We start from the raw sequence: 16,149 nt of genomic DNA, 5'->3' as shown, positions 1-16,149 counted from the left end.
TTACAATTTTCCCAATTTGTATCAAGCTAAACAGGCATGTGGAACATATGACAGTAGTATTTTGGTATGAGTTGAATAACTGATCATAAATTTATAAACACACATTATTTACAGAGCTTGTTTACAGCATAAAACATCTTGTCAATGTTTACTGTGTAAGCTGAACTAAAAATATTACACTCACTCAGACTGTCTGCCTGAGCCAAAATTTATTGTAACTAACCACTTAGGTAAAGCACACTCTTGCAACATAAAATATTGCTTAAAAAAACTAAAGGAAACTAAAGGAAAAGCTTTGGCATGTCATTAACACTTCTAATTCTACAGAGTGGTAAACTTCCCATTCAAAGATTAACATGTTTTCTACACACAAAAAACTTGTTCAAATTCACCTTATGTCTGTGCAGTTGTCTAGTGATCTGATTTACTTTCATCATCACAAGCAATTCACAAATCCCCAAAAGAAATAAAAATACTAAATAATAACAACAATAATCTTTAACTACACTATTTTGACACCCCATTTGAACTAGTCTCTGCACTTATAAGAGTTCCCTTCTTCTTTTAGATGCTGAAGCATAAATCAATTTCCAAAGATGCAACGACTGTTTTCAAGATGCAGCAAAATGACTTCAGTGTATTGGGAGTAACTGGAAAAACTGACTGTGTTTTTCCAAATATTGCATTCTGTGACACTGCTTTTTGCTCATACAGAAAGATAAAATAAAAGTGAAAATTAGGCTGTGGCCACAGTTTCGCTTCATAACCTTTTCCCCAGAACTACAGCCTGGAACATAAAGATAAAAAGTGTGATGAGATCATGACAATGTCGGCTAGAGATGAAATAAACAAGCAAACAGCTATACAATCAAATTCTTTCCAAAATAATAAAAACGAAAGAACAAATTCACATGGTGTACAGGTAAACTGCATTCCTCTCAGTGCCAATGATTTCTGGGGTCCCTAGGATTTAAAGTGTTATTGAGGTGTGAAGCGTGCAACAAAGAGCCTGGGAGATGAATGAACCCTCACTTGGGGACAGACTGCAATAAACTCTGATGCATTTCCTGACAAGAATGGAAGAATTCCCAATCAATTCTCCTAACAAGGAAAAAGAAAAAAAAAGGAGGAACAGCAGTAACTGATGGAGCTTCAACATAATGATGGGAGTCAATCAACCACACCAAAAGACACAAAATAGACAAGACAGGCAGACACACAGAGTAGCTTAAAAAATATTCACATGCCTTGAATTTTTGCATTTTATTTATTTTGTTGAAATTTTATGTGACAGTCCAGCTCAATCTTTTAGTAGTAAAAAGTCTGAAAAGAATGGCAAACTCCTTTACTTCTTCACTCCTGAAGAATATCCACTGAAGCAGCAATGTAATTCTCAGTAGTGCAAATCTGGGACACCCTGAAAAAATGCAGCTATAAGGGCAATGAAAGGTTCACAATATTTTTGGAAGGCAGGCTTAAATTTCCTTCTACTTCTGATTTGTGCAGTTCCTTCAAATACTATAGTTTTTGTATTTACAGATACATTTTTAGTGTAATTTTGATCAATTTGGTTGGTAGAAAGTCAGGCTCTCCTGCTGCATTTTACTGCAGTGTACAAGTTTAAAAAAAAATCTAGTTTAAGAATCAATGGAGGACGTCTCACTCAAATGAAACATCATTCTTCCTCGAGGCTTTAAATTAGCTTTCTAATCAAAGTCACGCATTCTTATTCATTACCTTTCTGAAAATTACATTCTAAATCTGTTCCTCATCAAAATGTCTATGCTATATTTCAGCAGTATGTTTCTGTACATTGATGTTCTATGCCCAACGCTGTTTGTCAGCAGCTCATTCTTGTTTGTTTGGGCTATTGATTGACTATGTATGAGGTGGTCAATGATTGCCTCTGGCCATTATACCCACTGAGTTCAGCATACTGCTGACCTGCCTTACAGGCACTCTGGTCTCATCCTGACAATTGGCTTCCTGTCAAATGTGGTCACATTAACTATCAACAGAGCACAGTATTACTATTAAAGGCTGCTTTTCAATTTCCTGTCTAAAAATAAAGGAGCCATCTGTTCAGACTTCTGTTTTGTGAGAAAATTGTAAATAAACAGGTTTTTTTCTATTTTTGGCACCTGTCTTCTCATCCCAATCTTTTATTAAAGTCAGTAAATATTTAATATACGATGAACAGAATCATACAGATATTTGAAAAGGCACGGAGTCCTCTTGATCTCCTTATACAGTTTATAGTCATGGCAAACAAACAAAACCTCATGGAATAACACAACTTTTTCTCAGTACAAGCTGCTTGAGGAAGCAGGTTTACTCTAAAAGCTTTCTGTGTTATGAATGGTTATTGACGCTATGATGGGTAAATGATCAATAAAAAGCAGAGTAAAAAAGCAAACAATATTGCTTCACAGGCAACACAGAAGAGCTCTGTTATTTATTGGTGGAAAACATCAGAAAGAGATTTTCTGGGTGAAATTTCCCTTGAGTGTAAGCATTGTATTATATGGCAGCTCCTTTCATAAGACAAAATGCAGTTTAGTGTACCTTACACAAAAACTGTAAGGATAATTTGGTAAACATAAAAATGTAAAATTGTGATTTAAAGAGGGGGCAAGGAAAGCAGCAAAATATTAGAAAATGTTTGGAGATGAGTACACATCCCACCCAGCCTCCCATATACATTCTTTTTATTATTTATTTATTTATTTATTTATTTATTTATTTATTTATTTATTTATTTATTGCAAATGTTGCAAATGTTCCATTGCTTCTCTCCTGTCAGTTGTTGCAAATAACTTTCTTTAAACTCTCAGTAGATATTTGCAAATAGAGTTTGTATGGTAACTTGAGGAGGAGCTTTTTTCTTTGAATCATAGACAATCAGATGTTTGCTGTTTAATTGTTGAGTCAAAAGTTGAGTCCTATTTTGTTCGAGTACCTGCTCTGCAAATTACCATGATCACACAAGTTGGAAAAAGCCCCCCACTATGTTTTAGTCAGATTCCTCCCTGGATTGCAATTAACACTTACAACTTACAAAGCTGTTGATTGGCTGGGATTACCTATTCACAGTCTTTTCTCTGAAAGAGTCGCTGATTTCACACGATTTAGGTCAAACAGAGTCTCTGTTTTTTTCAGTGAACCCATCTATCCACCCACCCACACAACTACAAACTGTTTTCTAATGTGAAGATGGCAGAAAACCTTTGAGCTTTCAGTCCGGCAACCCTGCTGAATGTCACTGCAAATGTCAAACTCTATATTTCACGATATTTTATCGCCGTTTACAATTTTAATAGAAAAACACAGAGGAGGAGGGAAGGAAATACACTGAGTGTCTCCTTCCTGATTCACCTGAAAACATTGCTTATTCCTTAACACGTGACTTGGACCTGAATTATCTCAGAAAACTTATTGATCAAGCAGTACACTAAATCGCACACCGCATTAACTTTATTGACCTCCCATTCTAAAAATAAAGCCATTAAAATGGTATTGCTGTACTTTTACAACTTATCTAGGAAGGCACAAGGTTGTAGGCATATGTAACTGTTCTTGCAAGAAACCATTTGTGAGGTCAGACACTGATGTGGAATGAGAGGCTCACTAGTCTTCACTGCTGACGTCAGGGCCATATTCACTAATTTTAGAAACTGATTTTAGGGAGGTCTGGCAGAAATTTAAAACTTTTTAATTACTTTAGCCCACTTTATTTATTAAAAGATTTGCTTCTGACGTATCGACTCTCCAGGCCCCTTAGGACTTCTACTGATAGAGTGAGTATTTCTATTGTTTTTCTGTTGCTTAAGCTATACATAATCAGGGAAAATAATGTTGTGTTTTTACAAGTTGTTTTAGACTATTTTAAATTTCATTGAATTTTAACCTTTTTAACTATAATCTATACATTCTACATGCATTTCATAATTAATCTAATCTACACATTTGTGTTTCTGCAGTTTTCTATATAACTATCTATAACTGACTGATTTCTCTTACTTTTAATTCATATTGTTTTATTACCAGTAATTGCTTGTTTTATCTTTCTGTTTACTTGATTTGATTGTTTCATTGCATGTGTCTGAAGCACTTAAATGGCAACCTTTCTGTTTATAACCTCAGTAAAGCACTTTGATTTATTATACGAGACGTATTTCTTAGATACATTATGGTAGATATATTTTGTGAGGGACATTGTTTTATGTACTGGTTTTGTTGGAACTCAAGGGGGCATAATTAAAGGACATTAAACTGTCCAAAAATGTTTTTGTCTGAAGACTTCCTTGACAAAAAACAACAACGCACAATTAAAACCATGACCTTCCCCTCACGTTTAGCAAAATGCATTGAGAAAAGTTTTATTCGCTTGACGATAGACTCATTGAAATGACCCCATTGGTTTATCAGACAGGAAAGTGTGATTTTTCACTCCACAGAGCACACAAATGGGATAAATGCAGAAGAACTTTTGACTTGTTGCGGCTTTTCTTAACATTCCAAAAAAAAATTGGCATTTAAAAAAAGATGTGAACACTCTTTAGATTCAATTTACAATTGATTGCCACATTACAAACTAGCGATCTTCAATGAGAAGATGCTGAAAGTCTTATGTTAGCCCTTAGATTTTCTGCCAGTAGACAAATGGAAGCCAAAAGAAGAAGAACTTCGGGCTCTTAGAATATTCGCTGCTCTCCATGGGGAGTAATATGAGAATATTCGAAGTGTCAGATGACTGCTAGACAGCCTAAACCTTTTTTAGGAGAGCAATTTAATTTGTTTCATTGGTCGGAAAAAGGAGGGTTGTAAGGAATGAGATAGAGAATGGATAATTCCAAGAGCTTGACTGCACTGTAACCATTCCATTAGTAAAAACATACATTTAATTAAATAACTGACTTCTACTCTGAAATGCGTTCACCTATGATGCACACGCACTAATGCCTCTTTCACTGAGTATGCAGAGTATCTGTGGCTGGCTCCATTTGGCAGGACAGTTTGGAATGCATGTTTCATTTAATGCATCTGCTGGTGAAATGGGAGTGGTGAGTTGTTTCCATTTGGGGAGCAATGTTCAGCTGTGGATAGTCTGTGGCTGCGCAGTCTGGAGTCTGTAATGGGAGGAAATAGCAGGGTGAAAATGGGGGGCAGCGTTGGGACCAGAAGGAAGATGCCAGGGGATTTATGTGTAATAGCAGACTTTGAAATGGGGCTTTATGCTCCAGGTCACTCATTTAAAATTTTGCACAGTTCACTCTGTTGCTGCAGTGTATTCTGATGACTTGGCTCACGGAAGGTGTTATGCTTCTTTTTAATTTATACAGTTTATAAATAAAAAACTGTATTTTTTATTTATAAACAAAGAATATTTTGTTTATAAAAAAAGAATATTTTTTTTTTACCATCCCAAATATTTAAGACATTTTACCTTTTTTGATTTTTTTTTTTTTTTTTCAGGATACAACCATGAATAGTCGGTGTGTTTTATGGGATTTTATGTGAGAGACCAACAGAAAGCAGTGTCTAATTGTGAAGTCAAAGGTAAATTATACATTGTTCTGAAATTCAGCAGTGGCTCAGGAGAGCACATTAATGAGCAAACGTCTTCATGAAGATTGAGAGACACACAGACGCTAGGATGTATTGAGGAGACGTATGAAGGAGCGCTGGTGGCAACAGTGATAGGAGATTATACTGCAGTCAGAGGGTTGCTGGTTTGATCTTGCATGCTTGCTACCATCAGTGTGTGATTGTGTGTGAGATTGGGTGAATTACTGAAAGTGCTTTGGGGTCCAGTGAACTTGATAAAGCACTATACAAGGATTAATTTGGACATTCGCCTGATCTGACAGGCCTTGCCTAGGAGAAAACACACAAGGAGACCATGGTAAATCTGGAGGAACTTCACAGATCCACAGCTCAGGAAGGAGAATCTGTTAACTTGACAAATATTAGTCATGCTCCCAAACATAACCTTTATGTATTACTGGTGAAAAAAAAAAACTCTATTGAAAGAAAACTGGAAGAAATCAAATTAGCAGTAGACCATAAGCCATGTAGGGGTCACAACAAATATGTGGAAGATGGTACTCTTGTCAAATGAGTCCAAACTGAACTTTTTGAACTAACTGTGTGGTAGCTAATAAACCTCTCTGTTCAGTCATACCACAGTGTCACATCCCCGTTACCAATGCCTCACTGGTTTGCTTGTATGTTCACTTTTCACCTCCTGTTTTGTGTTGTAAGTTCTTTTTATTTAATAAACACACACTTCAGAATGATTCCACCTGCCTCCTGAGTCCTGCCCTTGTCAGGGTACAATTCAGCAAGAACCCTGGAAGGTTACAGGTTGTAAAAGACTTTTCACTGGGGAAACATATCCTATTTTTAAAACGAAACATCTCTAAACACATATTTACAATGGTATGGATGAAAGCACATTCATGTGACTCACATGAAAATATTTATCAAGATGTGAAAGTTGATTTTTCACCTAACTTCTACAAACAATCTGACTGAGCTTAAGAATAAAGAACATTTTTTTCTCTCTGGGTATGTATAACCTGTTGGAAAAATACCCTAAAAGAGTGGAAGTTTGCTACTGTAGCATAGGGTGGTGTTATTTATTATTATTATTATTATTGAAAGCATATCAGCACATTCAGAAATTAAATAGGCAGAAATATTTTTACAAGAAACTGTACCAATGCACTAGTTTATTCGCAAAACATGGAAAAAGTAATTGTTTCTGGAAAGCAGACTTTGTAAATTTAGACACACATGTACAACAAATCCCCTCGGAACATAAATTGCAATACGTTGCTTGCTCTAATCATCATACAACTGAAAATATGATGATGCTCAAAGCTCATAAGTACAGTCTCATTCCCGCTGTAGAGCTTTTTAAATCACTCCAGATCTTCTACGAGAAATGAAAAACACTTAACTTAAATGCGTGCTTGGTGCAGACGCATATTACGCCTTTGTAAAGGCTGGAGGGTTTAATGAAAAACACCAGTCATCTATTAAGTGTCTGCAGTGTTATGTATTCTAATAGTCAGTAGAGGTTATGCTGGAATACAAGACACATTTTTAGTCTGGAGATTTTTATTTATTTATTTTCAGCTTATCTCAGTGAAGAGTAATCTGTGCATCAGCTACAGCTTCTAACCACACTCCCTGCACTGCTCTGGTAAGATTACTTTGAAAATAAACCCGGATGCTTTCAACAGAGTGGAGCACATAAATCCAGCTAATATTGGTTCAATCTCAGAGAAACAGCACAGGGCTTTTCTGACACGAAGATGAATAAATATGCAAAACAATAAGCACATCGAATACTAACGCTGGATGCATCTAATGTTCCATTTGCTCCCACCCATCTCTGCAAAACATTGTGTTCAGAACATGAAAGGACAGTCAATTATCTATTACACTGCCCGTTTGTCTGTTATTAATACCCTGTTTGTCACTGAGATACAATGGGCTCTGTGATGCCCAGTAAACTTTGTAGATCTAACTGAGTCATTCTAACTGAAACTAAATGATAGGTCCTATCTTTGGGCCTGGTGTGACATCTGTTAGTGAAACTGTGATAGACTGCCAGGATCACATGGGCCACCATCATCAGGTGCGGTGAGCCTGACTCACAGATCCCAAAGGAGGCCGCTGTGGGAAGTGTACTGTGAAATGGGGCAGCTATGGCAGGTTCACCGCACCTTGTTGAATCCCATAATACTCAAATAAAAAAAATAAAAAAAGAAAAATTTGAGATAAACACCCCTCCACCCCCTCACCGCCACCACCGTGTACAATGCTCAGACAGAGGAACCGTTTGACAGCACGAGGACTGTTTCTGCATCACACTGGGATGCATCCACACATCTGGCAACACCAATTAGACATGCAACGATGACCACTCAGGGCCACAAGAGGACAGAACATTTTGTTTTGAAGTTCTGATGCCAGACTTAAATTGATGCTGTGAATATAAATAAGTTCATTTGGCAAAAATTAAATACGAAAAAGTGGTTATTCACCATACATTTACATTTTGAACAGTTTATAGAGCACCGGCTGTTTTATTAAATTACATTTTGCAAATTGCTGATTAGTGATGGAAATTTAAATATGGAAAAAAAAAATCTGCTTGAATCACACTTTAGTGGGATCGAATTTGCAGCATATTTGCAAACCATCAGTCTCTTCTGCAAGAACTGACTGAATCTCCCACCAAGTAATGCAGATGTTTTCCTTAAAAGCACCTCAGTTTAATCAATTTTTCCACCATCATGAAATGCAAGTAAAATTATTTCTTGTTTCCTCCTCATCAGCCAGTTTGTACATTTTATCTATTTAAATTGTTTATAAATAAAGTCATTCAATCCAGCAGCATTACTACATTTCATTCAATTCTACCTATTTTACCCCGATCAGATGTTTACAATCATACTTAGCCTGAATTGAAAAGTAGTTATCCTTCAAATTACTTTAGGAATTAAAAAAAAAAAAAGAAAAAAAAAAGGTTTGATTGAAATTTTTTTTAGATTTTCTCAAGTCATACTCTTGAAGTATGACTCTTGAAGAGATCCGCTTTGAGACGTTTTCTCTTTAATAACTCAGTTCATGAACAAGGTGAAATTTCAATCTATCTTACTTTTAAAATTTACAGAGGACGTCGAATAATATAAACACATTAAAGACAACATTTACTTCATACATCATTTGCTGATCCTTGTGAAAGCAGTTGTCATCTAACAATGTCATTTCTTCACAGAGAGTGAATAGATCAATGAACATGTGTGGTCTCATCTGTCAAACAGGAGTCTATTCCAGGAGAAAAGAAAACTACACCATAGACGGGTTGCCAGCTCATTTCTGTGGGAACATAAACATCCAAATTTACTATTACTAAGTTGATTAACACATTGAGAGTACTTGTGACGTTGAGGAGCGGTTTAGGATTAATCCCTATATGTCATATGAGGATAAACTTGACACATTCACTTACTAGTGTCAAAGAGCGTAAGCATCTAAGCTAGTGAAACCTCTGAATGTTGTATTTAATTTGTACTTAATCTGAATTGGAAAATAACACAATTCTTAAAAAATAAACACTTGATTACAAAGTTATTTTAACATTTTTAACATATTTTTTTTTAATTACATATATTTAATATTGATTAATTGATTTGAGTACTACAATGCAACCAAAATTAGTAAGTATTGTCAGGTAGGGGAGGACAGAGAAGCAGCATCACAGACGGTAAACCACTGCACAGTAAAAAACAACAAAAAAACAAACAAACAAAAAAAACATGGTAGCATAAAAAATGGTGTTGAATAAATCTGTTAGTTTATTTTCAGCAAGACAATTTTGGTGTAAATGAATGTGAATCCATACTGCATGAAAGCAACACCATCACATTAAAGTGTCCACTAAGTAAAGTCAAGATAGAAGTAATTGCACATCACTATAATGCAAACTGTGATTCAGCCACTAACCAAAATGCATTTGTATTACAGTCTTTGATGAGAATGTGATTGATCACAATTGGTTTACAAAAATGCCTGCAGTTTGACTGAGCACTTAATTATTTAATACATATATAATTTAAATAAATATTGTTTTGACTGCCTCTTGAATACTTTATTTTGGTGCTTCTTGAAAACCCAGGAGGCTCTTTGGAGAGTCAGATGGAGCCACTCAGATGTGATAACTGACTGACACAGCACTGAGTTATTCAGTTAGGTGATGCCACCTGCTCCAAAACTAATGAGTATGCAGAGCTTTCTGCACACCAACCACCGTGGCAAAAGCCTGATGGAAACCAGGCCAAAAATAATTACCCCATTTCTAAAGTGTGGAGGTGACTCTATTCAAATTTCCAACTACTTTAACTTGCTGACATACTTGATGTTTCATTAAATTGCTGCCTTAAGCCCCCGCTCCAATGTGATGAGCCGATGTTTCCCCTTTCTGCTCAGGATTGTTTTCTCACCACCCGGTGACAGGTGTTACTTTTGTGGTCAAACACTGCTGAATAATTAGCATAGTTGCATGCTGTTCCAAGCACAATCTTGATGATTTATTTATGATGCTGACTAAATACAGGACTCAGAAATAGTGTGCTGAAATATGCATATTTTTATCAACTCTACAGTTCTTGAAACCATAAATAAATCTTTTTTTTTTCTTCTTATTTCAAATACAGAGAACTTGCTGAAGCTTTTGAAAAATCTGTTGCATTTCAGCCATAAATGAACTCCAAACTCTGTCTGCATCTGGCCCTCTGTGATTGTTAATTAGATATCATATAAACCTGTCACCCTCTGTTTGCCTGGCATATTTCAGTCAACTCCATTCCCGATGCTCAGTTCCCTCTTATCTGCAGAAAACAGTTGGGCTGAAGCCATCTCTCCACTGGCTCCATCGTCTAGGCTGGGGTAAAATCTTGTTGACTTCACATACAGAGCAAAGCTTCTGTGCCAGTCACCCACGTAGTCTGATAGCACACATCCTTCCTGCCCAATCTGAGGCAGGCATTTAATTAAAGGAGTTTTGCTGGGGTGTTTCTCATTGTCAACCTTTCAGCTAATTCACAATTGCTTTCACCAATTCAAGTGGCATTACTAGTAAAAAAAAACATTTCCCTAATTTATATCTGATTAAGCATTAATCCAGGAGATTGTGTAAATCTCCTGGACACAATAACTACCTGAGAAAAAAAGTAAAGTTTGTGAGACTAAATATATTTATTCACTTTAGGTATAGAAATGAATGGAACTAAGTTCATGGCTTCAAGGTTTAACATAACTGAAAAGGAACAAATGTGTAAATAATAGAGTTTGTCTTTAAATGCATCATTTTTTTTGTTTCAAACATAGCTCAGAGAAAATCCTGAGACCTAGAAGCACAGTGCCTGGTTTATTTTGTTTCCACTGTGGACAAGCTTTCTGTGGGCAGCAAACCATGAAAACAACAATATTTGCAAGCAGCTCATAAATATTCACGTTCTTCTTTGCAACAAGTGACTCTTAACCATCAAACCTTCCCACACTTTTTTTTTTTTTACGTCGTAATCACAACTTCACAGGTAAGGGCAGGGCAGAATTATAAAGCGAAACAAAAATGATACACAAAATCTTTAGAAATAAAATTCCAAAATGTGTTATGTATTTGCTGTTCTTTCTGTTAGTTCTTAACAGGAATAAGAATTAGTTAAAAGTGTCAGAGCGTTTTCATTCATGCTCTGAAATCACCATGCCCGAGGTGAAACATGGTGGTGGCATCATTGTGATATTGGAAGTTAAATACTCACAGTTCTGGGCTAAAACCTGTTAAAGGGTCCAAATGACTTGAGACTGAAATTCACCTTGAAGATGGATGTGTCTAAGCCCAGAGCCATAAAATTATATAGTTCAGACAAAAACTTATGCATGTGTTAGAATGGTCCTGTCAAAGCCCAGACCTAAATCCACCTCATGCTTTTGTCACAGTAGTTCAGTGCTTTGTGTTGGTCTGCTACAAAAAAATGTCAATTAAGCAAATTGATGAGTTAATGTTTTAACTTTTTGTAATAAATCAACATAAATTTTCCAGATGAGTACTTAAGAGATTGCTTTTGTCCTCAGTAAATAATGATGATGTGAGACTCATTATGTCCATTGTTCTATAGCAACAACACCTACTTTAACTCAGTGTTTTCTACATCTTCATTAACTGGCTTTCTTATAATAAATTATACTAAACATGAAGGCAGAACCAATCAACATCTGTCACTAAGCTAGTTAATTAAACCTCAGCTAAAAAGATATTAGACATGTAATGCACAAAGCAGCAGATGCTCTTATTAAATATGGCAAAAGGAGCTTATGTCTGGAGGACCTGCATCGATCAGCCAGTAAAATAACACTATAGAAGCAAAGCAAAAAGATGCATGAGAGAAACATTTCTCAGTGTCTACTTCATGTGTTAGACTGGCAGTTGCCATCACTCCCATTTATTTGTATTGCTAGATTACACACATGCTTATTTCCATTAGCAGAATCTTTGAAGGATGTGGAGCCTATTATCTCTGAACCTGAACACGGAAGTAAAGGTCAGGAGCTGGAGACATTAATTCACTTGCAAAGCTCAGCGAGGGAAATGATGGTCCTTTGTGGAGAACATTGTTGTCCCTTCCCGTGACCCCCCCCCACTCTGACAAAACCTCAGACAACACCTGAATGTCTGTCTAACAGAACTCATAGTCATGTTGTCTGTGCTTGTCAGTCATTCATAATTCTCAGTCAGTTTTCTTTTTGTCAAATCTCTCCAACCTGTCCATAATCAGAGGCCACGCTCAAAGGCTTACGAAATGTGACAGTTGTCAAATCCACGCAGCATGTCTCATTGAGCGTTTTTCTTAGAAAACACATTGGACTGCTCACAGCTATCTTGACAGACAGAAGCGAATCTTTCTATGCAGTGTTGCTCTCAAGCAGACAGGAGCAGAGATTTCCCACCGCTCAGACAATCGGGTTACAGACGGACTTCATGTAAAGATTGGAGTTGTATTCAAAAGGGAAAACTAGCCCAGTCGAGTAGAGTTTGTCTAATAATACAAAATTTGACAGGGTAGGTGAATACAAGGTGAGTTTTTGATTTTCAAGGCACTGAGTGGTTTATTTTCAAATCTCATTAAAAGATTCAATGGATTCATCATGGATGTTAATATATTGTTAGTTTATAAAAGTTTTTTTTTTTTCTTAAGCTGTTCAGTTTTGAGGCTGGAATTATTGTATAGCACAAGACTTCAATTCATTTAAAAAATGGCTGGTTGCACATGATTGATTTTAGTGTGGATTTAGTCTATGAAGCAAAGGCTCAAGTTTGTACATACGGGGTCATCCTTGAAGGATGTTGGCAGAGTACATATTTTGCTTTCCTGGTACAGACTGTTTTTAAATCTAGTCGACCAGAGAGAATGTGCAACGTGCAGAGTTGCACAAAAGTTATAAGACGACTCTGATTGTTGTATTGTAGATTTTTCATTTGTTTACTGAGAATGGGATAAGTCATTTTGGACAAGTCCTGTATGTTGGGGTTTTTAAAATTAGCTCAAGACCTGTAAAGAACCAGACACAAGACCAATGAGGTTTTTATGCCTTCCTTTGTAAAGGGGGAGATCCACAACCTCTAACCCGCTCGGGATCAAAGATTGGTGAGCTCTGCTCAACTCTGCTAGGGAATTAGCTTTTATTATGATGACCTTCTTCAGTAGAACAATGCTGAGATAACAGAACAGATGGACTCCTTGAGTAGGAAATTACATTTTAGATAAAGAAAGAACCATAACCCTTGTGCATGCGAGGACTGAGGCAAACGTACAGTTTTACGTGTGTGGGGTCGGTTGGATCCCATTTCTAAACAGAACAATTGATCAGAGCCAGCTAGGCAACCGAACATACTGTGATGAAACACTCGAATAAAATGATAAAACAATGATTAGTTTTGACCCAACACTGTATTCTTTCTTGAAAATACTTTTTAGATCAAATGTCAGTAATGACAATTTCATGGCTTCTGTTCGTATTTGATTAGAAATTAAATAAGCATGAAATCTTAATAATGATCATGATGATGAGGATTATTATTATTTTTTAATTATTCTTTGTCACACAAAAAAATGATGCTCAAATACAAAATGCAGACATTCTCAAAGATCAAGTTATTTTAAATGTAACTTTGTTGTTGTTTAAAATGTAAATTGTTTTTAAATCAGATAATTGACCCTGAGAGATGAGCTGCCCTTTAATGGATGAGTTAATCACCTTGCCTCTCTCTTATGGCAGCTCCTCTATCTTTTGCTCCTCTCCCTGTCTCCATGGGTCCTGTTGCTATGTACATTGCTATCTACAGTACCATCATTCCTCAGTAAACACATTAACTCATTTATAGGTATTAGTGTGTGTCCCTTTCAGACTGGAGCATTCGGTCATGTGCAGAAAAAAACAAAACAAACAAAAAAACAAAAAAAAAAAAACACAAAATGCATTTGCTATGCAGGGTGTGGGAACAGCTCTAATGCTGTGGTTTTCAGGAAAAAGGGAGGGTGTCTCTAACACCTGTGAGAGATTTGCATTTCCAGAGCCAGGCCGCAGAGCCCGGTGGCACTGAAACCTGCTCTGAGTGTCGCTGATGTGTTTTGACGCAGCTGTCATCTAAACGAAGGCTGAAAGCAAGCAGGGGGACATTAAAAAGAATGACACACACTCAGAGAGAAGCTGAAAGAGTTACAGAAGAGTGAATTATGGGACATAAAGGACAAATGCAGAAACTCAAATAAAGATGTAGATAATCAGTTTCTCTGATTATAATTGACAAATTTCTGTACTCTGCGTTTCAAACAGTGAAACGCTGACAAATCCAGCTGCTGACACAGTTTGTTGTTACATTTCGAGCTCGATATGAACAATTTTCTAAATGTCATGTACAGTTTTAAGGGCTTTCATCCATCATCAGCTGCAGAAATGGCTTGTAACATGGACAGGTTGTCAAACACTCCCAGCAGTCTCTGTTCAGCCTGTCATCTCATTAGATTGTTTGTTTGTATGTGTGTGCGTTTTCTACGTATGCACTCCTTCTGATGATATTACTTGGACGACCGAATCCAATATATGCACCGCTTCAGGGCCGACTGTTGTTGCATGGCTGTCCAATGGTATTATTCCTAAAAGATGCACACATTACGTAAAGCTTGGAAAAAATGGAGAGGGATGATGTAGTAGGTGCATTGGTGGATCTCTAATTAAAAAAATATTCATGTAGATTGATTACCATGTGGAGTTATATATGTCAAACATTTTATTTATGCTCATTTTGATAAATATAGATTACAGCAAAACCAAAAATACAGTTTTCCTAAACGTGATATTATTACATAAACCTAAAAATATATATGTATTTTAAATTCAGAAATCTTGTGTTGTATCCATAATATGCCCAACACTATCATGGGGATGACTGCTGAATTGACAGCTGTCCAGAAGCCAGTCACTGACACTGTAGATGGATGTGTGTTTTTTTCTTCTTCTGTCATTTTTGTTCAAACTTCCTTTTCCCACAACGAGAGGAGGAAAAGTTGCTTAAAATTTCATGATTTAGAAACCTTATGACACATTCTGAGCATCAGCCAATGCTTCGCTAGAATAGCCTGGCTTGACAGACAGTCACAGAGCTATTTTTAGAGAATACAATTTAAAACCAAGATACGCTACCCCAAATACTCTTTTGTCAGTCTACGACAAAGCACCCTCTCCCCCCTTTCTGTGCCCACTTGTTTTGTTAATATTGAATGTACATTGCGTGATGAAAGGAGGAAGCAGTAGAGCACTGCTTTTTCTCTCTGCCCTTGGGTCACACCAGCAGGGACCTGCTCAACCTTTACCGAGATCTTTTGTTGCAAAAACCCAGCCTCTTAACTGTTCTGGCTCCATTTTTACGGGAGGATAATGTTTTGTGCTATTATCAATCTAATATATTGGTGAAGCTGTGACAGTGGAGCTCTTGTCTGCTACCGAAGATACGTGACAGGCTGTGGCTCTCACTGGAAAATCCCATGGATTCATGCACATTGATTTTTATTCTGTCTCATATGTGAAGTCTGCCAGTGTTAATGTGAGGGATGGAAGCACGCAGCTGTGATCAACTTTGTTTTACAGACACTGACCTGGACAACAAAGCAGTTATTGTAAATAATGATAGAGATTTCTATTTTCTATCTCTTCTTCATCATTATCAGGTATCTATCAACACATTTTGAACTCTGCTCCCTGCCTACAGTGAGAAAGCTTATTGAACTTATTAAAGAAATATTTGGGCTTTCATAATATTTTGTTTTCGAATCAGTCTGACTTTCAGACATGGCTGTGACTGTGTCTTCCCGTTTTAAAGGCTTTTATGCAATGCTTGGATGCTTAAAACTAACGGACTAAACCATCTGTGGGTTTTTTTTTATAACACCTTACACCAGATCGAGTGACCTTATGCCACAGAGTCAGTCAGATTGAATAATCAGATGTGGTAACACTTTATTTGAATGGGGTTGAATAAGACTGACATGACACTTTCATAAACATGACATAACA

At 36.6% G+C, this 16,149-nt stretch overlaps 1 protein-coding gene across 1 annotated transcript in view; it reads right to left on the bottom strand.

Annotated features, from left to right (window-relative positions):
- Positions 1 to 12,541: 12,541 nt before the first annotated feature.
- Positions 12,542 to 16,149, bottom strand: part of rprma (reprimo, TP53 dependent G2 arrest mediator candidate a) — an 18,054-nt gene continuing 14,446 nt past the window's right edge. The window contains exon 2 of the mRNA XM_016680806.1: positions 12,542 to 12,552. The gene's annotated coding sequence lies outside the window, so the exon portion shown is untranslated. The remainder of the gene's footprint in view (positions 12,553 to 16,149) is intronic.

Source organism: Poecilia formosa, unplaced genomic scaffold (genome assembly GCF_000485575.1).
Source record: "Poecilia formosa unplaced genomic scaffold, Poecilia_formosa-5.1.2 Scaffold257, whole genome shotgun sequence".
Lineage (NCBI taxonomy): Eukaryota > Metazoa > Chordata > Actinopteri > Cyprinodontiformes > Poeciliidae > Poecilia > Poecilia formosa.
Note: the sequence above shows the minus strand (reverse complement) of the source record. Positions and strands in the feature narration are given on the sequence as shown.